The sequence below is a fragment of the Mauremys mutica genome, chromosome 4, assembly GCF_020497125.1.
Source record: "Mauremys mutica isolate MM-2020 ecotype Southern chromosome 4, ASM2049712v1, whole genome shotgun sequence".
NCBI lineage: Eukaryota > Metazoa > Chordata > Testudines > Geoemydidae > Mauremys > Mauremys mutica.
This window is the reverse complement of record NC_059075.1, coordinates 36,769,804-36,782,825: the sequence shown is the minus strand read 5'-3', so window position 1 is coordinate 36,782,825 and position 13,022 is coordinate 36,769,804.

The following is a 13,022-nucleotide window of genomic DNA, read 5'->3' as shown; positions in this document are numbered from 1 at the left end:
TGGCAGAAGGGGATGGTGTTATATCCTTGGGGCAGCCGGTGTAGGAAGCAATCACTTGAGGCCAGAGAGCAGGCAGCTAACCAAAACCTCCATTTTATTTACATATATACAGAGAGCTTCTCAGCTGGTTGAAACCGGTAGAGCTAACCCATAATAATCTAACTCAGTTGCCATAGCAACAAAACCATGACAACCAAATACACAACATATTCCTCCCCCCCTAATAAGAACGTCCCCTAAATAAAACACACACTAGACTAGAGAAGGAGGGTAGACTGCCTCCATTCCCGGCTAAACCCTGGGGATTATTTTGCCCCATAACCGTGGGTTCGCCCTAGCTAAAGATCCAGCCGATGAGGAGGCCTTCTGTCTCTAGGTGGATTACGGCGAACTACTGGTGTTATTGCACCCGAAAGCACTAGGGGCTCAGGGTCCGCAGCACGAACAGGTGAGGAGGTGGTATCAGCTTGTGCTGGGCAAAGGGGTATCTCAGCCGCCGGCAGTAATGGAGGAGAACAGTCAGAAACAGGTGACTCGTGATTCGATCCCTCACCAGAAGAGGTGAAGTCAGACCCCTCAACTGCAGATGGGTCCTGAGGACTGGCATGACCTGGCAACAGCTGATCTACATGTCGCCGCCAGGTAAGATTCTCTGCAGTCCGGACTGTGTAGGAAACAGGTCCTGTTTGAGTGATGACTGTGGCCGGAACCCATTTAGCTCTGGAAGTATAATTCCGAGCCAAAACTGGCTGTCCCGGGCTAAAGGTTCGGTCTTTTGCTCTGGGTGCCCGTCTGATGACTTGATATTGCTGCTGATGTTGCACAATTTGTCGGGGTTCAGAAGGTTTCAGCAGATCAAAGCAAGTGCGCAGCTGTCGTCCCATCATTAGAAAGGCCGGAGATGCGTGGGTCGTAGCATGAGGTGTGTTTCTGTAGGAAAGTAAAAAGGTATCCAGACGCTTTTGAATGGAGTGTTGTCCCCTTGCTGATTTCAAAGCGTTTTTCATTGTCTGCACAAATCTTTCAGCTAATCCATTGGTGGACGGATGATATGGTGCTGACGTGATGTGGTGTATCCCATTTGCTTTCATAAAATTTTGAAACTCCTGAGAAACGAACTGCGGTCCGTTGTCGCTCACAAGTTGTTCTGGCAGACCAAAACGACTAAAGAGTCCTCGTAGTTTTTGGATAGTACTCTCTGCAGAAGTGGACTGCATTATAGAGACTTCTGGCCATTTAGAATGGGCATCTATTGCCACCAAGAACATGCTTCCTTCAAAGGGGCCAGCAAAGTCAACGTGAATACGTTGCCACGGGTTTTCAGGCCAGTCCCATGGGTGTAGGGGTGCCCACTGGGGTGCATTCCTCACACCCTGACATGACATACAAGCTTTTGCCTTCTCTTCAATAGCGCTGTCCAGTCCAGGCCACCAAAAATAGCTTCGTGCAATTTCCTTCATGCGCACTATTCCACAGTGACCGGAATGTAGCTGTTCTAACATCTGTGATCTCAGTGGTGGTGGAATAATGACACGTCTCCCCCACAACAAACAACCAGATTGGACCGATAACTCCGTCCGCTTGGACATGTAGGGAACAAGGTCGGATGAGACCGGAGAGGTTTGTCGAGATGTTCCATGCATCACCAGGTCCATAACGTGGGACAATACTGGGTCAACGCGAGTTGCCTTCTTTATCTGAGTAGCAGTGATGGGTGTATTCTCTACCTGTTCAAAGTAGAAGATTTCCTTTTGGGCACTATCTTGGTGTTTGACCGGCAAAGGCAACCTTGAGAGGTCATCTGCATTGCCGTGTAGAGTGGATTTCCGATATTTGATTTCATATGTGTGTGCTGAAAGTAACAATGCCCAACGTTGCATACGACTAGCAGCTAATGGGGGAATGCCTGTGTAGGGTCCAAAAATTGATGTCAGAGGTCGATGGTCTGTGAGAAGAGTAAATTTTCGCCCAAACAGGTACTGATGAAACTTCCGAATTCCAAAAACAATTCCTAATGCCTCACGTTCGATTTGGGCGTAGTTAGTTTCTGCTTTGCTTAGAGTGCGTGAAGCAAAAGCAATAGGTCTCTCTTCTCCTGAAGGCATAATATGTGACACGACTGCTCCCACTCCATAAGGGGAGGCATCGCAGGCCAATTGCAGTGGTAAGGATGGATCAAAGTGCGTTAGAACTTCAGAATTTAGCAATGCATCCTTAGCTTTGTTAAATGCAACATCACAGGCTTCAGTCCACTTCCAGGCCTTGTTCTGCCCAAGGAGCTCATGAAGTGGCTTTAGCAGTGTGGCTAACTGTGAGATGAACTTTCCATAATAGTTCAGGAGTCCTAGAAACGAGCGCAGCTGGCTTACATTTCGAGGTGGGGGAGCCTCCACAATAGCTTTAACTTTTGCAGGGGCCTTATGAAGACCTGCAGAATCAATTATATGTCCCAAATATTCAACAGAGGGCTTGAAGAATTCACACTTGTCTTTGCGAACTCGTAGGCCATACTCTTCCAGTCTTTGTAGGGTAGCCTCTAAATTCTTTAAGTGATCCTCTTCATTTCTTCCAGTGACCAGGATATCATCCAGATAGCACTGAACTCCTGACAAGCCACACAAGATCTGGTCCATAGCCCTCTGGAACAGGGCGGGAGCAGATGTTATTCCGAAGGGTAGGCGACAGTATCGATAAAGCCCCTTATGAGTCACAATAGTCAACAGCTCTTGGGACTTTTCATCGACGTGCATCTGTAAATATGCTTGACTCAGATCAATCTTACTGAACTTTTGTCCCCCAGCCAGGCCTGCGAAGAGGTCATCGATGCGGGGAAGCGGGTATTGCTCTGCACACAACACTGGGTTGACAGTGACCTTAAAATCACCGCAAATCCGGAGAGAGCCATCTTTCTTCACGATTGGAACGATAGGAGTGGCCCATGAGCTATGGGTAACTGGTATTAGGACTCCATTGGTGACCAGGCGCTCCAGGTCTGCTTCAACTTTTGGCCTGATGGCATATGGCACAGTTCGGGCTTTCAGATATTTTGGTGGACTGCCAGGTTTAATGTTCAATGTCACAGTGATTCCCTTCATACTTCCCAAATCATCTCCAAAAACAGCAGCATGTTTCCTTAGTATAGGGGTTAGACTGGTTTCTTCTTTAGTCATCCGGTGCACTTCTGCCCAGTTCAGTTGAATCTTCCCAAGCCAAGACCTACCCATTAAGGCTGGGTAGTTACCTCTCACCACAAACAGTGGCAATTTAGCCACCTGTCCATTGAGCTCCACCTTAACATCAATAGTGCCCAGCATAGGCACAGCTTCTCCCGTATACGTCTTCAGAACAGTTTTTGTTGCCTTAAGCGGAAGATGCTGTAGCTTTTCTTTATACGCAGTCTCGGAGATCAGTGAGACGGCTGCACCGGTGTCCAGTTCCATGCGTATACGTTTGACATCCAATAACGGGGCTACCCAGTATTCATGTGAGCCCATTGCCAAAGACAAAACATGCAGTGCCACTTCCTCTTGCGATGAGGTGTCACCTTGATCATCCTGGGTCTGCTCTAGGGTATGCAGGGTTCCTCTTTTTGTCGGCCAGACCACAGGCCTCTTTTTCTTTTGTTTACAGGCACACTCAATGTGTCCCTTTTTGCCACAGTGTCGACACACCAGGTCCTTACACCAGCATTCTGATGCCTGGTGACCCGGCTTACCACAGCGGTAACATTCTTGACTCTGCACAGTTTTGTGGGTCGGTTCTTGTGACACTTTTTGCACCCTAGGGGGTGCACTGATGTATTGTGCCTCCCTTGTAGCCAGTTCCATGGAGACAGCAATATCAACAGCCTTCTGTAAGGTAAGCTGAGCCTCTGTCAGTAGGCGCTTCCGTATAGCTTCACTGTACAGGCCACACACTAACCTGTCACGCAGGGCATCATGTAACATCTCTTTAAATTCACAGTGTTCTGCTAGCTTTTTTAAAATGGCTACAAATTGTACAACTGTTTCATCTTCCTTTTGGTCTCTTTTGTGGAACCTATATCTTTCAGCAATTACCAGTGGTTTTGGGGAGAAATGAGACCCCAGGATTTCCACAATGTCACTGTAAGATTTAGTCTCAGGCTTAACAGGGTGTAGTAAGCTGCGTAGCAGAGAGTAGGTTTTAGCCCCTACAGCAGTTAAGAATATTGGCACCTTCTTCGCTTCTGTAATGTCATTTGCAATACCAAAAAGCTCAAAACGCTCAGTATACACATGCCACTGCTCTGTATTCTCATCAAAAGGCTCCAGGGGCCTGGTCAGAGTAGCCATGATTTTTAGTTTCACTTTCACAGTCAGTGTAAACAAGCAGCTTTTTTGTTTGTTTGTTCTTTACCTTAACTTCTACTTCCTTCTGTTACTGGAGCAGCACCGGAGTCTCACCCTCGTCGCCAGTGTTATATCCTTGGGGCAGCCGGTGTAGGAAGCAATCACTTGAGGCCAGAGAGCAGGCAGCTAACCAAAACCTCCATTTTATTTACATATATACAGAGAGCTTCTCAGCCGGTTGAAACCGGTTGAGCTAACCCATAATAATCTAACTCAGTTGCCATAGCAACAAAACTATGACAACCAAATACACAACAGATGGTGGATAAGGCCATGGTGGTAGATAAGGCCTTGCTTTCTGCCGCAGGGACAAACCTTGAGCCAGATTCTGTGCTGTGCTTCTCAGGAGTGCAGCCCAGAAACAGGGGCGGCTCTAGGTATTTTGCCGCCCCAAACATGGCAGGAAGGCTGCCTTTGGCGGCTTGCCTGCGGGAGGTCCCCGGTCCCGCGGATTCGGCGGCACGCCTGCGGGAGGTCCGCCGAAGCCGCAGGACCAGTGGACCCTCCACAGGCATGCCGCCAAAGGCAACCTGCCTGCCACCCTCGCGGCGACCGGCAGAGCGCCCCCCGCAGCTTGCCGCCCCAGGCACGCGCTTGGCGTGCTGGTGCCTGGAGCCACCCCTGCTCAGAAATGTGGAGGACAAAGCTGGCTATAAGGCATCTTTGCACCTCCTGATTCTGAATTTATTCAGGAGTCAACCCTGACCACTGAATTCAGTCAAAACAATACTGGAGGCTGCTATAATTTACAAGAACCTCACTTGGTTCTGCAGCCCCGAACTGCTAGAGTACAAAGTGCTACTTCCTCTCTCCCCGCCCAGGCTCTAGAATACCCCTGTGCTGAGTGCTGCAGGCACCGATGACAGCTTCTAGCAACCTATGCTTGCTGTGCAGTGCTTCTACTGTAGAGGAATTCCCCACAGGGGCATTATAGTCCCTTCATACTGAAGGAGCAACATTTGGGGAACAAAAGCAGGGCCAGAATCTGTCCCTCAGTTGAAGGAAGCCCCTTGTAAGTTAATTTGAAGCTTTTCTTTGGTTGTGCAGAACCTCCCTTGGACCTTCACTAGAACCCAACTGTGAAAAGCCTTTGAAGTTGTTGTTGCTCTTTTATGCTGAGGCAGCAGGAACCCTGTGTATCTGCGGTACTGATATGCCCTCCCTGTTACGGTGCGATCTGAATGCTCCATGATGTATTTGTCCTCACAACAGCCCATGTAGTAAGGGAGTAAATATTATCCTCATTTTACCTATGGGGAACTGTGGCACAAAGAAATGTAATGACTTGCCCAAGTTACACTGGAAGTTTGTGGCAAAGTTTGTGGCAAACCTCAAATAGCTGTCTAAATCTCAGGTGTGCACCTGAACCACTGAACCGTCCTCTCTCCCAGAAGAACATAAAGCCTGCTCCTAATAGTTGTTGGTATTATAAATCTACCTGGCCATAGATTATCTGATGTTATATTTCACATAAAACTGACCATCGCAACCTGCTTCCATTTGGTAGCATTGCCAATAAACAAGCCAAGAACAGAATGGGCCAAGGATGCTGAACTCCTCTCTTTAATAATTAAAATGTTGAAACATTATCCCAATAGTATATGCTACAGTACCATTAAAAGAATAATTACTGTATATTGGCACACTTTAAAGGGCAAAATCATGCAACATGCACACCTGCCATGTTGACATTGTGGAACAATTCTGGGGTCTTGTTTATGTAGCTGGTTATATCCTAATGGGAAGCACTCTGGCAAAGGACCACTTGAATCATTTCACAATGTCATTTTCATAACTCTGAACAAATTTTCCCAACAAATACAGATACAGCCTCATCTAGGTTATTAAATTAGTCTCCCCTAAAGGATCAATAAAAAGAAATGCAAGTGCATAATCATCATTTATGAAACTTATAATTCTTTTAACTGCAATAATAATCTTTTAGGAGCCAGAACTATTTGAAAGTGCAGGGAGAGTAGATCAGTCATGAGGCACCTCTTTGTGCAATGGCATCAGGTTGTATTCTGGAATATATGATCAGAGCTGCAGAATTGAATACTGACTATTTTAGGGAAATGGATGACTTGAGGGACTAATCATGAGAATAGTCATCTTTTAGCTATCTTAGGTACCTATAAAATCCCAAATCACTATAGTGTCCAAGTGCCTCACAGTCTTCAATGTATTTATCCTCACAACAGCCCCAAGGGGTAGGGCAATAGGATTTTACAGATGGGGCACTGAGGCACAGAAAGACTAAGTGGCTTCCCAAGGTCACACAGGATGTTTGTAGTGGAATAGGGAATTAAACCTGGGTCTTCTTGCTCCCAGGCTACTCCAGCCGCTGAACCATCCTTCCTCTCCACTGAGATTAATAATGACTGAACTTTGCAATTACCTTCTCCTGGCTATTTTGTGGACAAATACCCACCGCACAAAATCATTGTCGCAACTGTTGATACTCTCAACAGAGACTCCAAGGACTGAGTGGGGCATAGACAGAAAACTAGTCTCTGACCTGTAAAGGGGACCACTCCAGGCATTTGAGGGGATGGTCAGAGTAAGCTCGCTCTACAGTTGCCCATGCTGCATTGGTTCTGTGTCTCTGAAATTCACATGAAATTCAAACTAGACCCTGATACAGGGAATGACATAAGGTCCACCTTGAGGAAGAACACCCCTTTTATTCCCTTCTATAGCCTGAACAATTGAGGATGATGATCAAATAAATTTTCAGCTGCATTTAATGCTGATAAAAGATGCCAGATTATTATAACTCTGGAGACTGAAATATTTTTATCCACTTAGTGGTTACAGTACATGTACCACAGAGCAAGATTTCCCAGTACCCTGACTTAGAGAGTTGAGGTGTGGGGGATTAAGGGGGGAATTTATTGTCCATGCCCATTGATTCCTTCATGGCCTCTGTGCTGAGAACACCAAGGGTGCCATTTGTGTTTTTGTAACATGTGCACCTATCCACCGAGAAACAAAATTGAGGTACCACCAAACTCATTTTGCATAGGCCACCACACAGCCATCAGACACTCAGAGCTTTTACTCATTACTGGCTTGATCATAATTGGTGACCTAGAAATGGTAAGTGCCCAGTCCCACTAACCTGATCTACTAGCACCTCTCTCAATTCTCATTCATTTAGTATTTAACTTTTAGGATGCAAGAAGAGCAAAGGGCCCAAAATGCATCACTTAAAACACTGTCCAGTATCTAAAATAATGAGTACAGACCTCAAATGTTGAGGGAGGCATTTTCCCTGATATTTTGAAACAAAGAAAACAAAACAAAGAAAGAAAGAAAAAAAAAACAATGCTAATAAATCTCAGCTAAGACACAGAAATGCAAAATTCTGGTTATAGAATAATTCTGTAGGCAGAACTGTATGATAGTGATGATCTCTTAGAGTTCACATCAAAGAAATATTTCAAATACTAACCACCTCATTAGATTTCCTCTCTGATTATAGATTTGACTATACATAGATCTTCTACTCTGACACCAAGAATATGATTTGTTTTTAAATGTTTTTATGATCTACCATATATATTTCTTACTGCTGCTACAAGGAGAAGCAAGCAGCCAGCAAAGGGAGATTAATTAACTAACTGTAACATAACAAGTGAAACTCCTGTGCAGTGAATTATGCAGCCTGCTCTAGAGTTTGTGAATCCAGCTCAATGAGCTAGTAATCCACAGAAGAGGTTTTTTTTTACTCCGGTCCAATGAACCGCATAAACAACATAACATTTATGTGGCTCCAGTATTGTGAACTAAATTGTTTGATATGTTTTTTGACAGAATGTAGGTGTCTATTTTGTTTGTGTGAGGGTATATCCTGTAGACAGCAGCCCTATACTAAGATATTATTCCAGTCAAAGAGATCCAGACAGAGAAAATCAAATTTACTGGTGATAAGCAACAGCTTCTTAAAAGAATTGCACCACAACTAACATTTAATTTCTCCAAGATCTAACCACCCATAGTGGCATGTCACAGCCCATAACAAAGACAACTTAAACATTTATTACTTTTAACCTGGGTAATCTCCAAATAACTTACTATCAAATGTTATGTTTAGTTTGACAGCAGCAAATGTAATTGATATATATGTACATGTGATCACACATTATTCTTTCTTTGTATTTCAGAAGCACCCTGTGTCACTGTGGTGCTCATTGTACAAACATATAGTCTATGCCTCAAAGAACTTTTTCTAAATTAAGACAAAACACAGTAATTGACAGAGGCTAGACTCCTCATTTAATTTTCTAATCTGGAAGGTATTCAGATTCCACAGTGATGAGAGAGACTGAATATTATAGAAACAGGTCTTCTCTGGCAGAAGTTAAGCAGTTTCTGACAAGGAGGGTGAGCACTACCAGAGGCAGGGGAATCACTAATCTTCAGTTTGATGGTAGAATTTTAACGAGCTCTCAGGGGCTTCCCAGACAGTCCCCTTGCCTTTGACATCCATTGAGATTGATGCCAACTTGCCCAGGGGGTTGGGATTATGATGGCTGTAGCACAAGGCTTGGGTGTCACTTTGAAAATACAATTGCAGAAGTATTTGGTTTATTTTTTGTCACAGTCACAGTGAACAGACATCACTGGTTTAAGTGCCTCATACTGGGACACTCCATCAGCTGCCTGTTCATTCCCAGGCTGGTGCCAGACTGTTCATTTACTCCATTCTTATCCATTTCTGATTTCTAAAAGGCAGGCATGTTGAACAGAGATCCAAATTTGTGCCTTAAACAGGGAGAGCTTTGTTATGAGATGTCATTGAAATAAAGGGACAGAATAACAGCTCAACACAGATACAGACACTGACACACACACATGCTGAGCACCCTGTAAATCATGTTTGCATAAAAATATTCCAAAGATCTCAACAATGCAGGATACAAGTCACATACAGCAAGAACTCACTCATTAGTTTTGAATTACATACCAAGTTTAGAAACCCATGAATGGTACAAAATGTACCATGATCATAACTGATAATACATGTATATAGTAAAGCTTTACAAAATTTAGGATTTTTGGTTCCAAATCAGACCCAACCCATATTTTTCAAAATTTCTCACAAACTGGAAAACCTGGGGAAAAAATGTATTCCAAAACCACCAATATAGAGTGTATCCAAAACAAAATATTCTCTGCTGAGGGGGAGTTGATCACTGAGTGAGTTTCAGATAGCCCAGGTCTGCAGCCCTTCCCTTTCTGCAAATTCTCCCAGACCCAATTCTTTTCTAGGTATCACCACAATACCTCCTGGACCCGTAGTCCCATAGATTATGTCAGCCCATGTTGGATTTGAACCTGCTGGTACAGAACACTACAAAATGCTTTCAGAGCTCTGTAAATAAATAATAATAAGAAGAAGAATAAATAATAAAACAGGAAGAACCTCCCTTGGATGCAGCAGAGTTTCACTTTTTGCATTCAACCCCCTAATGTGAGGGATTATTCATGTTGGACGGGTGTAACAAAAAGCACAAAAGCCGACAGTTCACGTGACTTTATTGAGGTTTGTTGGCTTACATGACCAGTTCCCTGCCCAGACTTTGAAACAGAATAATGATTACAAGATAAAAGACACAATTTGTAAACTTTAATTATGGCTTCCTAGAAGCATCCAATGCATTTCAAATTTGTAATCTCAGTCACAAACTTTTTAAATTGCCAATTAAAATTGTTGTCCTGTGTTTTCAGTTCCTTCACACAAATAACACATTTTGAATCTGGCATTTTGAAAATCAATTACATTTTTATGTAAAGCTGAATTTTAAAACAACCCCCCCCTTCTAATCTGTTTTCTGATGGCTGGTGAGAAACAGCCTGAATTTATATATCTTGAATAGTCTAAGAGCTTCCATTCAATATTAAAGAGGCCCATATACTTTTTAACAGCATTGTGTTATTTTAAACAGCAATGTGCCAAATTATGGACTTGTAAATGTCACAAGTTTCAGACTTCTTTCCTCTTCCCTGCTGTTCCTAGCTGCTAGGAACAATCATGAATGCATTAAAATAACATTGAAGATTGTATCAAAATGGCTAATTCCGATACCATTCAAAGAGATGGTTCCTGGAGTAGTGCTCCAGTGTTAGAGCATTGTGGTCATAGGAAGAGTTGGCTCAGAAGTATAAGGGAATCTGCGTGGGGTTTTTTATAGTTCTCAGAACAGGTTAGGAAAGTTTATATGTTTGATAAAAAACAAGGGATGTCAGGGGATGTGAATGAAGCTTATACTATTCTGAGGAGGACAGAAAAGGCAGATGCCCTGACACTAACTAAGAGGATAACAGATTCCATAAATAATCCTAAAGGAAGGCCAAACACAATGAGATAAATCCTGTTCTCAGTGGTTAGCCGGGCCTAGATATCTGGGGGACATATATGTGGGTAGGATGGGAAGAAACCTCCTCCTCCCAAGGTTGTGTTCGTTACACCTGCCTTGTGACTGGGGCAGTGTGTACAGCCTCCATGACCTTCACATGAGAACATACAGTTGGCTATACAATAGTCCATGTAGCCCAGTATCCTGTCTTCTGACAGTGGCCAGAGCCAGATGTTTCAGAGGAAGTGACCAGAACAGGGAAATTATCAAGTGGTCCATCCCCTATCATCCAGTCCCAACTTCTGGCAGTCAGGGGTTTAGGGACACCCAGAGCACACAGTTGCGTCCCTGACTAGCTTCGCTAATAGCCACTGATGACCTATCTGCCAGGAATTTATCTAATTCTTTGTTGAACCCAGTTATATTTTGGCCTTCTCTACATCCCCAGGCAATGAGTTCCATAAGTTGACTGTGCGTTGTGTGAAGTACTACTTTATGTTTGTTTCAAACCTGCTCCCTGTTAATTTCATTGGATGACCCCTGATTCTTGTGTTTATATGAAGGGGTAAATGACACTTCCCTATTTACTTTCTCCACATCATTCATGATTTTATAGACTTCTATCATATCCCTCCTTTAGATGTCTCTTTTCTAAACTGAACAGCCCCAGTCTTTTTAATCTTTCCTCACATGTAAGCTGTTCCATACCCCTAATCATTTTTGTTGCCCTTCTCTTTACCTTTTCCAATTCTAATATATCTTTTTTGAGATGGAGCAGCCAGAACTGCAGGCAGTATTCCAGGTGTGGGCGTACCATTGATTTATATACTGGCATTATGATATCTTCTGTCTTATCTAGCCCTTTCCTAATGGTTCCTAACATTCTGTTAGCTTTTTTGAATGCTACTGCACATTGAGCAGTTGTTGTTTTTTTTCAGAGAACTATCATCAACAGTGATTCCAAGGTCTCTTTCTTGAGTGATAACAGCTAATTTAGAACCCATAATTTTGTATGTATGGTTGGAATTATTTTTTCCAATATGCATTACTTTCAATTTTTCAACACTGAATTTCATCTGCCATGGTGACAGATTTCAGAGTGGCAGCCGTGTTAGTCTGTATCAGCAAAAAGAACAAGGAGTACTTGTGGCACCTTAGAGACTACCACAAGTATTCTATCTGCCACTGTGTTTCCCAGTCACCCAGTCTGTATGTTCTGTTTGCAACTCTTCGCAGTCTGCTTTGCAGGGCCGCCCGGAGCGGAGGGGGGCGGGGAGTTGGGGCAATTTGCCCCAGGCCCCGAGCCCCACCGCAAGAATATAATATTGTATAGTATTGCAACTTTTTTTTTATGGAAGGGGCCCCCGAAATTGCTTTGCTCCAGGCCCCCTCAATCCTCTGGGCAGCCCTGCTGCTTTGGACTTAACTATCTTGAGTAATTTTATATTATCTGCACATTTTTGCCATCTCACTGTTCGCCCCCTTTTCCAGATCATTTACGAATATGTTGAACTGCACATGTCCCAGTAGAGATCCTTGGGGGACTCCACTATATATAGAATCATAGAACTGGAAAGGATCTCGATCGGTCATCTAGTCCAGTCCCCTGCACTCAGGGCAGGACTAAGTATTATCTAAACCATCCCTGACAGGTGTTTGTCCAACCTGCTCTTAAAAATCCCCAATGATGGAGATTCCACCACCTCCCCAGGCAATTTATTCCAGTGCTTAACCACTCTGACAGGAAGTTTTTCCTAATGTGCAACCTAAACCGCTCTTGCTACAATTTAAGCCCATTGCTTCTTGCCCTGTCCTCAGAGGTTAAGAAGAACAATTTTTCTCCCTCCTCCTTGTAACAACCTTTTATGTATTTGAAAACTGTTATCATGTCTCCTTTCAGTCTTCTCTTCTCCAGACCAAACAACATCATTTTTTTAAAATCGTCCCTCATAGGTCATGTTTTTTAGACCTTTAATCATTTTTGTTGCTCTTCTCTGGACTTTCTCCAATTTGTCCATATTTGTCTCCATATTTCCTGAAATATGGTGCCCAGAACTGGACACAATACTCCATTTGAGGCCTAATCAGCGCAGAGTAGAGCGGAATAATTATTTCTTGTGTCTTGCTTACAATACTCCTGCTTATACATCCCAGAATGATGTTTGCTTTCTTTTTGTAACAGCGTTACACTGTTGACTCATATGTAGCTTGTGATTCACTATGACCCCCCAGATTCCTTTTCGCAGTACTCCTTCCTAGGCAGTCATTCCCCATTTTGTATGTGTGCAGC